At 32.3% G+C, this 15,796-nt stretch overlaps 1 pseudogene; it reads right to left on the bottom strand.

The window, feature by feature from the left end:
* Positions 1–2,422: 2,422 nt before the first annotated feature.
* Positions 2,423–4,112, bottom strand: LOC100800159 (glutamate dehydrogenase 2-like; annotated as a pseudogene).
* Positions 4,113–15,796: the final 11,684 nt, after the last annotated feature.

Below are 15,796 nucleotides of genomic sequence, written 5' to 3'. Positions count from 1 at the left end.
GTCAGTTTATAGCACATTTATTCTTTTCAAAACTATTAATTTTTATTTTGAGGTACAATCTTAATTTTTTTATCAGTTCAAGACGTGAAATTTATCCAATTATATTGATCTAAATGAAAACTATAAAATCAATTAATTTTAAGACAAAAAATGACATATACATAATAAAATTAAATTGCATGATAATGAGTATGATGATAAATATTTTGGTAAATTTTGGAAGATTTTTTTAATTGCTCATGAGATACACTTTTTATGTAATTTTTATCTTGTTTATGACCTTTTTTTAGTCTAAATATTAACTGATTTCATATTTTTTTTATATAGGTAAATTTAATGAGATAAATTTCATATTTTGAATCAATTAAAAATAGTTTCATAATTATATCTCAAAATTAAAAAAAAATGACCAGTGTTACCTAAGAGACCATCTTACAATTTTTAATAAATAAAGAATCAATTACAACTTAAAATAATATAAAGTGAAGGTACATATCACATGCATAATTTATACTATGTTGGATTGATGAATGAAAGCGAGTAGAAGTGAGATTGTTTGATAGGGATAAAAAAGATGAAATTTGAATTAAAGTGATTTAATAAATAAAAAAATTAAGTATTTTTATCATTTCAATTTTACCCATGTATTTGTAATTTTTTTGGGAACAAAAAGGGTAGTTTCAAAATGCAAATCCTTCACGAGATTACTGTAGACCATAAGTGCTATTTCTCTTCATTTTTGAAGTGAAATTCGAATATGTGGTACCAACAATTTTCGACAACTTTCAACACTTATTTCATACCAACTGAGCATGTGAAAGTTTCACTTTCCGCTCAAACGGATCCGTAGCCATTATTTTACATAAGTCTCTAATCGTTGTTTTCTGCTTAAATAAACAGATTTGAGATTAAAAAATTAAATAAAAGTCTAGAAGCAAAAAATTTTGAGTAATTTATAATATTTGTGGGATGTGAAGTTAAGATAAATACAAATCCAAGAGTTTTAGGTTAGAAATGATGAAACCATTTTAGTATAACAATTGAAAAATTGAATGATTTGATAATAATAATTTGAAGCGACTAAATTTTAATAAAAATGTTAAAAATAAAATAAAATTACAAGAAATAAAAAAATTGCAATATTAATCATTTTCCATAATACTCATATTCTAGCTAGCTAGATATGGAAGAATAATACAAATTAATTTTATGTTGTGAAAGACCTGAGCAGAATTTTATGTTGTGCAAGACCTGAGGAGAGAGTTGGACAACCTTCATGGCAACCAATATAATCCAAGGAAATAATTGAATGTTCACCCAATTTTGAGGTAGATTAAGTGAGTGAAAGACAGAGATAAAAAAAATAAAATTAAAGACGTGATAAATAAATAACAAGAGAGAAAGTGAAACAAAAAAGAAGGTAGATGTAACTATAAAAGTGGATAAGTCGGAGCAAGTGGTTTCCGTATAAAAGAGTATGAAATGAATGAATATAATTATTGTTATTATTATCGCTTCACCTATTCTGGCTTTTTACCCTTTAATGAATGGAAACGTTCACTTTTATCATATCTACGTAAGTATCAGTATGGTACTTCTCCGGTCCAGCAAATTAAGAAAAGGGCAACACCTCTCACTTGAAACAGATGAGATGGGGTGCATTCAATTTTAATATCCTTAATTAAAAAAGGTTGTTTTTATTTTCATTTTTTTCTTGACATTTTTCAATTGTGTTAAATTAAGGCAAATAGAATTATTTTTTTCTTTTAAAATAAGTATAATTACAGCCTTGGTTACATTTCAGTTTCATTTGAATCGAGAGCATGCAGCACATATGTCCTCGAGCAGTGAATAGCAGCAAATCTTTTCCTTAATTTTTCAGTACTTAATTAGTAAATATCGAATGACAGATTATAATCGCTTCAATTACTGATTTTTTTTTAATATACACCGATAGCCTACTTCATCTTTGCTACTATTATTACTCAAAAACAGAAAAAAGGCAATACAAAAACCATGGAAAACGTGAACCAAACCCATGAGATCAACACCATTAATTTGAACCTAGCTATAGTTAGGCAAAACATATCTATTCCAATTGAATTATGCAGAAACAAATACTATTGAAAAATGAGCTTTTCACGATGATTCTTTGACATATTCAAAGACGATTTTGAACTGTCTTTAAAGCTGACATCGTAGAAAATCAAGATTTTTCACGACGGTTCTTAAAAGATCGTTTTAGAAAAACTATCATTCTAAGACGGTTTTTAGACAAATAACCGTTTTAAAATGTCTTTTTAAAAAAAAAAAGAGAATTCTAAGACGATTTTTAGAAAATCGTCTTAGAATTTTTTTAAAAAATAAAATAAAATAAATTAAAGATTCTAAGACGGTTTTTATTTTATTTCTTTTTTTAAAAAATAGACATTTTAAGACTGTTTTTTGAAAAATCGTCTTAGAATATCAACATTCTAAAACGGTTTTAAAATGTTGACATTCTAAGACGATTTTGCAAAGAACAGTCTTAAAATGTCTATTTTTTAAAAAAAGAAATAAAATAAATTAAGGTTTCTAATAGCACCACTATGTCACTCACAACAACCACCTTACCCCTTTCTCATAAATTGACTTAGGAGCCCAAGTCCCCAAGTTTCCAAATCCCTTAACATATATGCAGTGCAACCAATAATCATATCATATGCATGAAAATGGGATCAAGTATGAATATCTATGTCTGGAGCCATGATGATCATAGTAAGTAAAGAAATACCTAGATGACAATGTCATATCTGAAATTGACTTCTCGTATTCAACAAATAAAGCCTTTGTTGCAAAAATCACTCTCAATCTTGTGGCAACCTTTCTTCCCAATGAACCTCCAAGATCCTACACCACAAAAATGTTGAAAAATAAAACCAATTTGTACAAATAAATTATCATTGTGTATGCAAGAATAAATGATGATTATGCATATTATACTTAGAATAGTCTTCCCAATCACAACTAATGGTGAATGTCTATGAAACTTTGAATACTTATCAAGAATCCAAGCCATTGTCAGTGAAATAGTAAACGAATGAAAAGGATAGAATAATAAAGGAAAGTTCTAGATGTTGGTTTACATAAGAAATAGGCATAAACCAGAAATTAAGTAAGGAAATAGAATATAATTAAATCAGAACCTGTGCATTAGTTCTCATGTCAGGGGCAAAAACATCTCTCTGAATGCAAATGAGATCATCAATCTTTTGGAAGAAAACACTAGTGAGACTTCCTAACTCACTAACGTTGAGCTCCCTTGGGTTGCAACTAATGTCACCCTTTGCTCCTCCATAAGGAATGTCTGCTACGACTGTCTTCCATGTCATTAGCTGAGCTAGAGCATTCACTTCATCAGGGTCAACCTGACAACAACAACAACACGACACAATGTGACTCTTCTGTTCAATACAATGATAGCTCAAATGCAAGTAAACAAATATATCTTATACATTCAGTTATAATAAAACATAGTAGGGATACATTAGCAAATGCAAATGTAAATTCTACGTTTTGTGTTTAAGGTTAAAACTAATAAAAGTAGATAGTTAGTAAAGGTTTGAAGTGCGGTTCCTACAGGGATAATATTATCGGGCTGCGGACAGACAATGTGATCAAGAGACAGTGAGACACAAACAATCTGAAATAGGATTGGATTTTAAAAAAATGGGATGTGTTTTTGCAAGACTTAAATTTCCTATTATATTTTTAGAGTTGCAACATCATAAGAAAAAAAATTCATGCAACTTTACTACTTTTTTAAATTTCATAAAATGACAAATATATTTTAATAGATTAATATACATAAATAAATATTCAAGACAATGAGATATTAATTTAGTTTATTAATAAAAACATACTACTATATTATAAAAATGTACTATATAATATCACAAAAAAAAACTAGTGGTAAGCAACGTGGAGTTCATGTAGGAACATGACATGACACTGAAAAGAAGCAGAAAATAACAAATCGAAGAGAGAAAGAAGTGTGCCTCGGGGTGATAACGGATTAATCCAAAAACATGCCAATTATTGTTATGTTGAATCCACTTTTTCACAAATGGCATAAGTGGCCCACGAGCATTAGTTTCATGTTGAAGTCAAGAAAAAAATAGAAATACATGAAATAAGTGAGCATAGTACTATTTAAACTACTAATTTTTAGATTCGTTATTTACATTATATTGGTAACTAAGACACGAAGACATGAGTGATTAAGGTACAAAGGAAATGAAGGCAAGAGGTAGGTAACCTGCATGGCTGCCTAATCAGGATAGACATGAATATTAGGTTGGTTAGTCTGATCCTATTGATAAGAAATAATAGTATTTAGGCACAGACTTTATAAAATGTTTCCTCAAACATATTTTGTCAACAAGTTATTCAACTACATTCAAAGAAGCTATATGTTGTCACTTGTCTACAAGAAAATGTTGCTAAGAAGACCAAAATATCATAAACCAGGCTTGGATGCAAGAATGAAATACAACAATACATGATACATCAAAGGTGTGAAAGAGGGTCCAGGCTTGGTATTTTGTTTATTTAGATTAGCCAAAGTTATCAACTAGAGGCATATAAATTAACTTAGTGGTCCAAAAATCTTTAAAACATGGTTGATATAACACGTTTCATCATGAACTCAACATGGAGATTGGAGAATGAATAAAAACTAGCAGTTTTATGCAGTGGTCCTCTCCCCCTTCACTACAAAAAAATAGATATTTCCGACAGAATATTTCCTACGGAATTTATTCCATCGGAAATATTGTATTTTCCCACGAATATTTTTGAAGGATTATATTCCGTCAAAAAGTTTTGAATTTTCGATGGAATTTACCCACGGACAAACTTTCCGTTGGAAAGTATGAATTTTCGATGAATTTTACTAAAGGAATCAAATCCGTCAAAATTAAAAAATTATCCCCAAATAAAATTCCCCCAACCCTAGCCCTTTGTCACTCCCCTTTGCGACTTGATAAGGAAACCCGTTGTGCCTCCGTGACCGCCGTGCCTCTACGACTGTCGTGCCTCCGTTGCACCTCCGTTGTCAGCCCATATTGCCGACAGGTAAGCCATTGTAGCCCAATCCTCTCTCTCGTTGCTTCTCACCTCACCATTGTACAAGCACTTACCATTGGCTTGTCTAGGTCTTCAGTCGAACTCACAAGGAATCAGAACTTTCTTAGATTGACATACATTGTCTTTAAGGAGTTACTCAGTGCCAAGGTCTTCGAGTTCAAGCTCAGGGTTTTCTTTTTCGGTGCCGTATTACGGGCCTAATCCGTTCGGTGGGGTTTATGTGGGGCCCGCCATGGGGGTTAGAGTGGGTGTTGGCTCGAGTTTCTTTTTCATCTTAGTGGGATTCCTCACTTTTGTTTTAATTTCTGGCTTTCTTTCGGATTGCTCTAAGGGTAGTGTGCTCACTACTGCTAATAAAACCACTGTGCTCAAGCTTCAGGTCTGCTTAACATAACACTTTTTAGTTTACTATTTTCTTAATTGCTTCCTTCTATTAGTGCAAACCATTTTGCTATGTTTCGTGTTTTTATGTTCGTGTTGTGGTTTTGAGTTTGAAAGTTGAACGGTTGTGCTTAGCTTTCTGAACCAAAGGTTACGGGGGCCTTGGTATGTTGTTGTTGTTGTACGACATTATATCACATGAATGCATTTTGGTTTGCAACTTGCTGTGTTTGCAAGGGGTTGTGAAGCCAATTTAATAATAAATAAAAACAAATGCTTTCTCTATGTCTCTCTTTGTATATTTATTGAAAAATTATACAATATTTATAGAGTATCTTCAATAATATTTGATGAAAAGATAATTAAATAATATTTTATATTTAATCCAACTTCTTATATAATCATGTAATTTACTCATTATGATTTTTATCAGACAAAATAAAGTCCTCGTATTATAATGCATAAAAACTTCTCATATATTATATTTATATCTATTTCGATTTGGTCACGTCTAAAATTCTTCCATTTGATAGTTGTGGACACGAAACAAGAGTTGGACCAATGAGAAACAAGATAACATTGGCATATTCTGTATTACATATATAATTTTGAACGATAAAACAATAATTAATTTTTAAAAGAAATTAAATATCATAATAAAAAAGTATTTACAATAATTGACTTAAATATATTTTTAATCCTTCAAAAGTTTTACGGTACTTAGGCATACGACAGGCACTTACCTTTCATATTTTTGAGGACATGCTTTTTGCAAGACCAAATATGAGGAGCTACAGAGTATCATCTAAATCTGCAGAACAATATCATAGTTATAACATACATGGATATCAAAATTTTAAGTTTTGATTTGGTAACTAAAATGTTTTTCTTATTACAATATAAGCCTCGTCAAAAAAAAAAAAGTACAATCATATTATGTAAGAATAGGAGTGCATGTTTTATCAATAAAATCAATTCTAGATGTGGTTCATGATCTACAATGAGGGTCTTGGTCAAAATGCATGTGTCAAATGGATCATAGACCAACTACATATAGTCATGGTAATTAAAATCCCTTAGTGTTGAGTATATATATGAAAGGAAGAATAACCAAAGGGTTATGAATATGAGTGTGATCAATTACTTTTCAGTTCCATGTTATTGCAGTATAGACCATAGACACATCTGGACCAACAGAGCTCACTCACGGTTTCAAAGTCAAGTGAATATAAATCATATTTAAGATCCTGGATTTTGATAATCCTCCAAATATATAAATTAAGAACTTTATCATTAGAAAGAGCAGCTACATGGTTTAATCTTGGAGGTGTTGTTCCCCTGGAAGTAATATAATTTCAAAGGCAATATAACATGAGGATATTAGAGATCAAACATATAAATCATTCATTTTTTCCTTTTTGCATCCTTACCACCAAACAATATTAAAACATGTTTTTTGAATTATTAGTGTCACGTATATATAAAAATTAAAGAAAGCAAAGGATGATATGTTAGTTCTATAATAAATGTGCAATCACGGGCTTAATTTCTACATCATTTTTATCTGAAATTATTTGTGTTATTGAGTCTTGACTTTCTCGTAAACAAAATTCAAATGTATTATGAGAATTACATGCTGGTCAAGTGTGAAAATATCAATTTGATCAAGACACAGAGCATTTCCACCCACAGTTGGGAAGTCATCAATCATAATTCATGACCTGATTCTTTTCTTTTTACTCCTTCTAATCATGACCTGACTCAACAAATATCAACATATAGGATGATTCTTGTTTTGTAATTATCCTTCTTCCATTACATTACATTTTTATATACAAAAAAAATATGCTCTTACTACTATACTATTTTTTATTATTTTTCTCTATAAATATAAAAAAATTATTTTTTCATTAAAAACATCTCTAGTTTATACTTTATACCTGGCCATATCATTTTCAATTTTTTTGTAAGGAATAAAAAAATTTAAAGGAATTAAAAATGATATATATAAATTAAATTGAGATGTTTTTAAATATAACATGGGTTTGATTTCTCATCATGTCACATAAGATCCACATAACATAGAAGCTAAGATTTGTTGGTTCTGCATATGTCGATCGATTTGACGTGATTTTTATCGGTAACACATAGTCTCACACATAAAATGTAGAAACACACATGCAGATAAAGACTATAAGCTAGATAAATATGCAATAGATAATTGAATTATAGAGAAAAAAAGTAATAAAAATATAGTAGTAAGAGCATTTTAATTATTTTTTAATCAATTTTCTTAATATCTAATATTTTTTTTAAAAAAATATATTTAATTTGTATTTTCTTCTTCTAATAAGTAAAAGTTGTCGAAAGATGATGCATAATATACTGGAAAAAGGGTTGTATAGAGCTAATATTGAAAAAATTAAAGTTTCTAAGTATAAAATGTTTTATTTTTGAAAATTTTAAATAAATGAATAAGATTCTTATAAATAAAAAAAATTAAAATTTAGATATTATGAATTAAAAAAATATAATGGACAAAAGAGATTTAATTGAATTTAGATATTCTCATCTATTTTTTAAAAAATTTTAGAATTCAAATAAAAAATATACAAAGTATTATTATACACTTATACCTGGTTGTAAGTAAGTGATTAACTCTCACATGACCTCACAACTAAACTATTATTATATTTCCCTTACAATGTATGACTTCTTTTTATCCATTTTGCTCCTTTCATTAGGCATAAACTTTTTTTTAATATATTATTTGTGCGAATTATTCATAATTTATCGTAAAAATATCTAATTGATCATATTTAGTACGATGTTTCATTTCAATCAATTTTAACCTATTATAAAGTGTTGAAAATATAAAAATAATGATTTTTAAACTTTTTTCTTTCTCTCTTACTCTCAGCTTCATAGTTAGTCTGTCTTGGGTGATCGCTTCATTACTGATATGTACCTTCTATTATTCAGGTTAGTTGAGGTTTTTTATATTGTAGTTGCTTGAAATTTTGTATTCTAAACGTGTTAAGTATATTTTTGATTGTGGTTATGTTATTTATATTTCATACTTTGTTCATTTAGAATGTCAAACATTATATGTATGCCATTTTTTTCCACCTAAAGTATGATCATAATTCTTGCTACTAATATATAATAGAGATTACTCTAAGATTATGTATGACTAAACATCAAGGTTCCTATTTTTCCTTAAATAGATAGAATATGAACAATATTCTTTGGAATCGTCTAGATGTTATAGTGGTAGAAGCAGTTTGAAAGAGTCTTTTGTCGAGGGGTTGAAGAGTTTGTAAGCAAAGCTAGTCAGCAAGATTGTTATGACAATGATGGGAGATCAGATGTCCTTGTGTTAAATGTGATTGCACTAGGATTTTGGAGGATAGGGTTGTGAAGGTTCACCTTTACAAAAATGGGTTCAAGCCTAATTATTGGATTTGGACTGATCATGGTGAAGACATGCCCATGTTGATTTAAACGAGGGCAACGATTACATACATGGATGCTTCTACTAGTGCAGAATATGTGGCTCAACATGAACAATTTATGTTAATGCAAGACATGGTGTGTGATGCTCTGAGACAACCTCAAACATTTGAAGCTCCAAACTCAAATAATATGGAAGAACTTCCAAATGAAGATATTCAAAGATTTTACAATTTATTGGTGGAGGCAAATGAACCATTGTACGAAGGTGCAATAGACTCAAAATTATCAATATCTGCGAGGCTTTTAGCTTGCAAGTCCAATTGGAATTTTCTTGACTAGTGCTTGGAGTTTATTTCAAAAAAATGATTTTGGATGCAACACCTATAAAAGATGGTTTACTGTTAGTCGTCATTTACGACTAACTTTTTTTTTGAAAAGTTTTATGAAATTTATGTCTTTTCCCTAATTTATGGTTCTTTTTGTAGAATTGTACATATTTTTATGTTTAGTTTAATTTTACTCAGCAGATATTCCCAATATTGTGAATTAAGGTGGTTTAACTTCAGTTTCAGGTCAAAGAATGGAAAAAGAAGAAGGTTAAAACAGCTGGTGTCTCGCTAAGCAAGACATATGCGCTTAGCGAGGATCATCCGCTAAGCGAGGCACTCAGCTCGTTTAGCAGGATGATAGGATCTGGAAGAGAATTTGTCATTCATGCATGCGCCTAGCGTGCCATAAGCTCGTTCAGCGAGTCATTTGTCTCTTCTGGCGCTTAGCGCACCCAGCTCGCTAAGCCAAAAGTCACTAACTTGTGCTTAGCGAGAAAATGGCGCTAAGCGAGCCTTCAGGATCAGAAAGCCCTTAAAAGACTGAAGTTGGCGAGTAAAGAGTGTGCAATAGAGGAGAGACGTAACAGAGCTGAAAAACAGAATGAGAGAGAAGAGCTTGGACGAAAAGCTTTAGCCTTTCAGAGATTTTGAGTGATTGTTAGGTTTTTAGAGGTGGAGGAGACATCCCCACCACTTTGTAATCTTACTTATCCTTCCAAAACATGTTCTTGGGCTAAAAGGTGCTAACTTGCAATGGAAGGCTAACTCTCTTGTTGGGGGTTTCTGCGGAACTTTGATGTAAAATCCTTTACTATCTATTTAAAGTTGTTATTATGTGTTCATTGCTTCTATCTGCACTTAATTCTTGCATGCTTGTGGTTGATCACCCATTTGTATGTAAAGTTAGGATTTTTGGCATTGGAAAGTGTTTTAAATCCTTAGAACTGAATAGAGCAGGCTAGCGATCTGTATGTCTGGACACAGAGTGCAAGGATTTAGTTTATATTATGTTGTATTCTTAATGCAACTTGTTTAGGCTAAGTTCAACGAGGGATCTAGAACGAAGTTTAAATAGAGTTAGGCCATTCACTCGAGGAATCGTGGTTTGGGAGAGTTGTTTTCGGCATAGAACACTAAAACAGTCTTAAATAGAGAAAAATACTTAGTAACATCAAGTAGGTTTAGTAAGAAGACCCAACGTTTTAATCATCTGTTTATCTCTCACATTTAGATAGTTAATTTTGTCGTTAAAGTATAACTATAGACTTAATTTCTTTTTATACTTACTAGCTTTATACAAATGTTTACCTACTGAATGAGTGCTCTCTGAATGAAACAAGTTCCTTGTGGACTCGACACTCGGTCTTACCATTTTATATATTACTTGTGTGACTCGGTACACTTGCCGATTAGCATCGCTGACCAGTGAAACAAGTATTTCAGAGAAACAACGAACATTTACCAAAAAACATTTATGATGCGAAGAGCTTAGTATCGAAGTTGGGATTGGAGGCTAAGAGGATTGACGGTTGTGTGGATGGCTGCATGTTGTATTATGAAAATGATGTAGCGTTAACCGAATGCAAATTTTGTAACAAGCCCTGGTATCGTGCCAAGACTGTTGGAACAAGCAACAGAAAACTAGTTCCAGTAAAGGCGATGTTTTATTTGCCTATAATATCAAGGTTGCAGAGACTGTTTGCATCAATACAAACTGCAAGCCAAATGTCATGGCACTATGAGAATCGAAGATCTTCAGGCATGTTACACCATCCATCTAATGGTGAAGTGTGGAAGCCCTTTGATTGGGTACATGCAAATTTTGCTATTGATCCACGGAATGTGCAACTCGGTTTATGCACAGATGGATTTAGTCCATATATTCAAGCATCCTCTTCACCTTATTCTTGTTGGTCAATCATTGTTATCCTGTACAATCTTCATCCGAAAATGTGTATGACTAAACCTTATATGTTTTTGAGTTGTGTCATGCCAGGTCCATTTAATCCAACGGTTGGTATTGATGTTTATTTAAAATCTTTCATTGATGATCTAAAAAAATTATGGAGTAGTGTTGTGACTTATGATGTTTCAAGAAAGCAAAATTTCATGATGATGACAACTTTGATGTGGACTATTAATGATTTTCCTGCTTATGGGATGTTGTCTGGTTGGGGGACACATGGTAGACTAGCATGTCCGTATTGCATGGAGGACACAAAGGCCATTCAATTGGAAAATTGGGGAAAAACTTTTTGGTTTGACTGTCATCGTAGGTTCTTAACTATTGATCATGCATTTAGGAGGAACAAAAATGCCTTCAAAAAAGGGGAAGTGGAAAGGGATGAGCTACCGCGTATGTTGACACCTACACAAGTATGACGTAGGGTTAGGGATTTGCCAAAAGTCACAGAAACTAGTCTGCCACCACCAAATATAGATGGATATGGGGAGTGGCACCATTGGACAAAAAGAAGTATCTTTTGGGATATTTCTTATTGGAAAGATAATTTGTTGCGACACAATCTTGATGTTATGCACATAGAGAAAAATTTCTTGGACAACATATTCAACATTGTGATGAATGTCAGTGGTAAGACAAAAGACAATGACAAGACTAAGATGGACTTAGCTTTTTATTTTAGGTGTAAAGACTTGGAGTTGAAGTCGGAGGCTAACGAGAAGTTATTAAAGCCAAAAGCAAATTACACTCTAACTGCAAACCAAAAAAATTTAGTCTGTCAATAGATAAAAGAACTACGAATGTCAGATGGTTTATTCTTCTAACTTGGCCAGATGTGCCAATGTTGATAAGGGAATCATGCATGAGATGAAAAGTCATGATTGTCATGTGTATTATGTGCCATATCCAACAAGAAGACATTTCTTTAAAGACTTGTGTTCTACAACTTTGATGGAGGATGACTTGAGTAGAATGGAACAAAATATTCCATTCATTATGTGCAAGTTGGAGAGAATATTTCCCCTTGGGTTTTTTGATTCAATGGAGCATCTGCCTATTCATTTGGCATATGAAGTTAGACTTGGTGGACTAGTCCAATATAGATGGATGCATCCATTTGAAAGGTACTAAAATGATAATTGTATTTTCTTTAAAATTCATTTTTTAATGCTCATGAACAATGACTTGGTTTTCTTTAAAATTTGTAGATTCATGGGCGATTCTAAACGAGCAGTAAAAAATAAGGCCCGGGTGGAAGAATCCATTTACGCGTCTTACATACATCATGAGACAACTTATTTTTGTTTTCATTATTTCAACAAATTTATGTTGTCGTCGCATAATGTTAGGAATCAAATTGTAATAGAAGATGAAAGGCGTCCATCGATGTTAGCAGTGTTTGAGCAGTAAGGTTGTCCTTTTGGGAAAGAGTTAATTCGCTGGTTAACTGATGATGAGAAAGACTCAGCCCATCTTCATGTGTTGATTAACTGTGCTGAAGTTAAACCATACCTTGAGTAAGTTTCACAATGTATGTCATTTAGGATTCAATAATTATGGTTGTATCTTCACATTATTCCCTCCTTAATTGACTCATGCAACATTATATTTGGATAGTTCATTCTTTCAATCCCAGTCAAATGCCTCTACTCATAATCTACATGCGGATTTTCCTACTTGGTTCCAACAAAAAGTAAGTATGTTATTGTATATTTTATTTTGCTACTTTATGGTAAAAAAAATATAATTGTTTATACTTTTTATATTTGTAGGTTATAAATGAGCCTACAAATGTAAGAAAGCAACACTTAAAGGATTTATCGTATGGTCCCATGAGTACGTTAAAGAATGACACACATACTTTGTTAGTAGGTACAAATTTCATACTCAAGCATGGAGTGAAGGGAAGAAAACGATAAATAATGGGGTTCACATTAAAGGGCCATACAGAAGGAGCCGTAGATGATTTTTATGGGGTCATCCAACACATATATGAGCTAGAGTATAATACTACAACCTATGCTAAGCGAGTAGTATTATTTTATTGTCACTGGTTTGATCCAATGAGTAGAGGAACAAGGGTAGATCCTAAATATGGCACAGTGGAAATTCGAATGGATAAAAGCTATAATTTGTTTGACCCATTCATCAGTGCACATAATGTAAGGCAAGTGTATTATGTGCTATATCCAACAACAAGAAGGGATAAACGTGGTTAGTGTGTAGCAATTAAAACGAAGCCAAAGGGTTACATAGAATCTGATTATGTACAAGATGATGTGCCTTACCAAGTTGAGGAAATGTCACATGTCAACAAAGTCATTGAAGTTGAAAGTATTTCTAGATTGCAAGATTTAAGAGGTAATGTTGAAGAAGTAAACCCTGGTAATTTGTTGACAAATGAAGAAGAATCAAATAATTTGAATGGAGAATCGAACAATATTGAACAAGATAATGAAGGGGAATTAGAAGATGACTTTGAAGTTTTACAATTCTGAAAAGGATTAGACATTGATCTTTATTAGTCAGTTATAATGTTTGTTATTAGTTGCATGTTTGTTTTCTTCTAATACTTCAAAACTTTGTTAGTGTATTTTATTTTTGTTGTCATATGGAAGTTCGTTAGTTATCTAATTTCCATCTATCCCAATATTTTATTAGAGTACTTATGTTATAATATTATTTTTCTATATATAGATATGTCATCATATGGCACTGACCCTCCTCGACCCCCGTCACATGACTCCAGTGGGAAAGGGACAACTACGAAGAAAAGACGATACATGGTCTAACGTCATCTACCCCATCCCCGTCTTTTGTGTCTATCCCAGTTAGGCCTCCTGATGTTGCACCTACACCATCTCCACCTCTGATTGAAGCCAGACCATCTTCATATCATGTTGATGCACTGGACCATCTCCGGTATGTGCATCCACACCATCTCCATCCTCCGTTGATGCACGTGGACCGTCCCTAGTACCTATATCCACACCTTCCCCATCCCTGTATGCCTACAAATGAAGATGCTATAAATTTGGCGATGGAAGACCCCCTCCCCCTTAATGATCGTCCCATAGTTACACTAATTAATTGAGCGTAAGTATTACAAAATTTATATAATTATCATTATATATGATACATCACATGATATTTTACTATTTGATTAATTATTTTTTATATTTAGATTTCATCCATCTAAGGTTGTGGCAAAGGCTGTCACTTTGTCCATTAGGCAACAATTTGGTCAGCCTTGTCCTACATGGGGAGCGATTTCAAAAGATCATCAAGAACTTTTTTCCAACATTTTCAGGAAAATTATTCTTCTGTTAATGAATTAGTTCAAAGGTTGAAATGCATAGTAATGTTATTTTTTTATTTTAACTGAAACTGTAAAATTTGTATTTTTCTAATTGTGTACAATTTCATTACTTTGTTATACTTTAGAGAAAATTGGTTTGGAGACCCAAGCAAGAGAATGAAATAAAAAAGCTTTTAACTCGAAAGCTTCTCATAGACTTTCTGAGATGTTTAAGGATGCCCAAAATGAAAATAAAAGGCCATATTGGATTGGAGATCATGTTTGGAACGATCTATTATCACATTGGAATGCACCTGAGTATCGTTCCAAGTGTGCACAGGCAAAAAAAAATCAGTCATATGAAAAGGGTGGGTGTATGCACACAGGTGGTTCTATCAACTTGCAGGATCATGTCATTTGCTTGGTATGTACATTAAAATTATAATACATAGTTGTTTAAACTTGTTTAATTTACCACTTAATGTTTATTTTTAATGTTTGTTAATAGTCAAAGGAGCTTGGTCGATCTGTATATGTAGATGAGGTCTTTCAGCAAACTCATTTATGAAAGGATACTGGTCAATTTGTCGATGATAGATCTAGACGGACACATGTGAGACCATTATGTTGCATATTATTTTTATTCTTTAAAATGTTTATTAAATTTATGGAAAAATAATTGTTTATGAATTACAGGAAGAATTTGAGGCTAGACTATCTCAAGTTAGGTATGATGCTGCATCAAGTGTTGGTAAATCCCAATTCACTCCCTTAGACCCTGCTGAAGAACAAAGACTTAGGAGTCGGTGTTGGGTTGCAGTGGCAGGACCAAAGCGTAAAGTACCCCTTTATGGTACTGGAGACCTTGCTCATACTTACAAATATGGAAATGACAACTTCATGCAGCATACGCAAGGATCTTCCAGTCACGCTAAAGATGCTACAAAGATTAATTGACTGAGGGAGGAGTTGCGTCAATCAAAATAGGAGATGCACATTTTTCAGTTAGTAGTCCTTCAGATCCTACTTCCAGATGTGCGGAACACTATTAATCAACAACAACAACCTCACCAACAACATCAGGACCAGCAGTAGCACCAGCAAGACCAGCAAAACCAGGCAGATGACCAACAGAGGCACTCTCGTGATGACTATTTTGACTACTAACTTAGCAGCATAAAATTACTATTGACAATCGGTATTGACATTTTACATTGCGTCTTTTTTTTACATTTGTTTTCA

The sequence above is a fragment of the Glycine max genome, chromosome 15, assembly GCF_000004515.6.
Source record: "Glycine max cultivar Williams 82 chromosome 15, Glycine_max_v4.0, whole genome shotgun sequence".
Lineage (NCBI taxonomy): Eukaryota > Viridiplantae > Streptophyta > Magnoliopsida > Fabales > Fabaceae > Glycine > Glycine max.
Note: the sequence above shows the minus strand (reverse complement) of the source record. Positions and strands in the feature narration are given on the sequence as shown.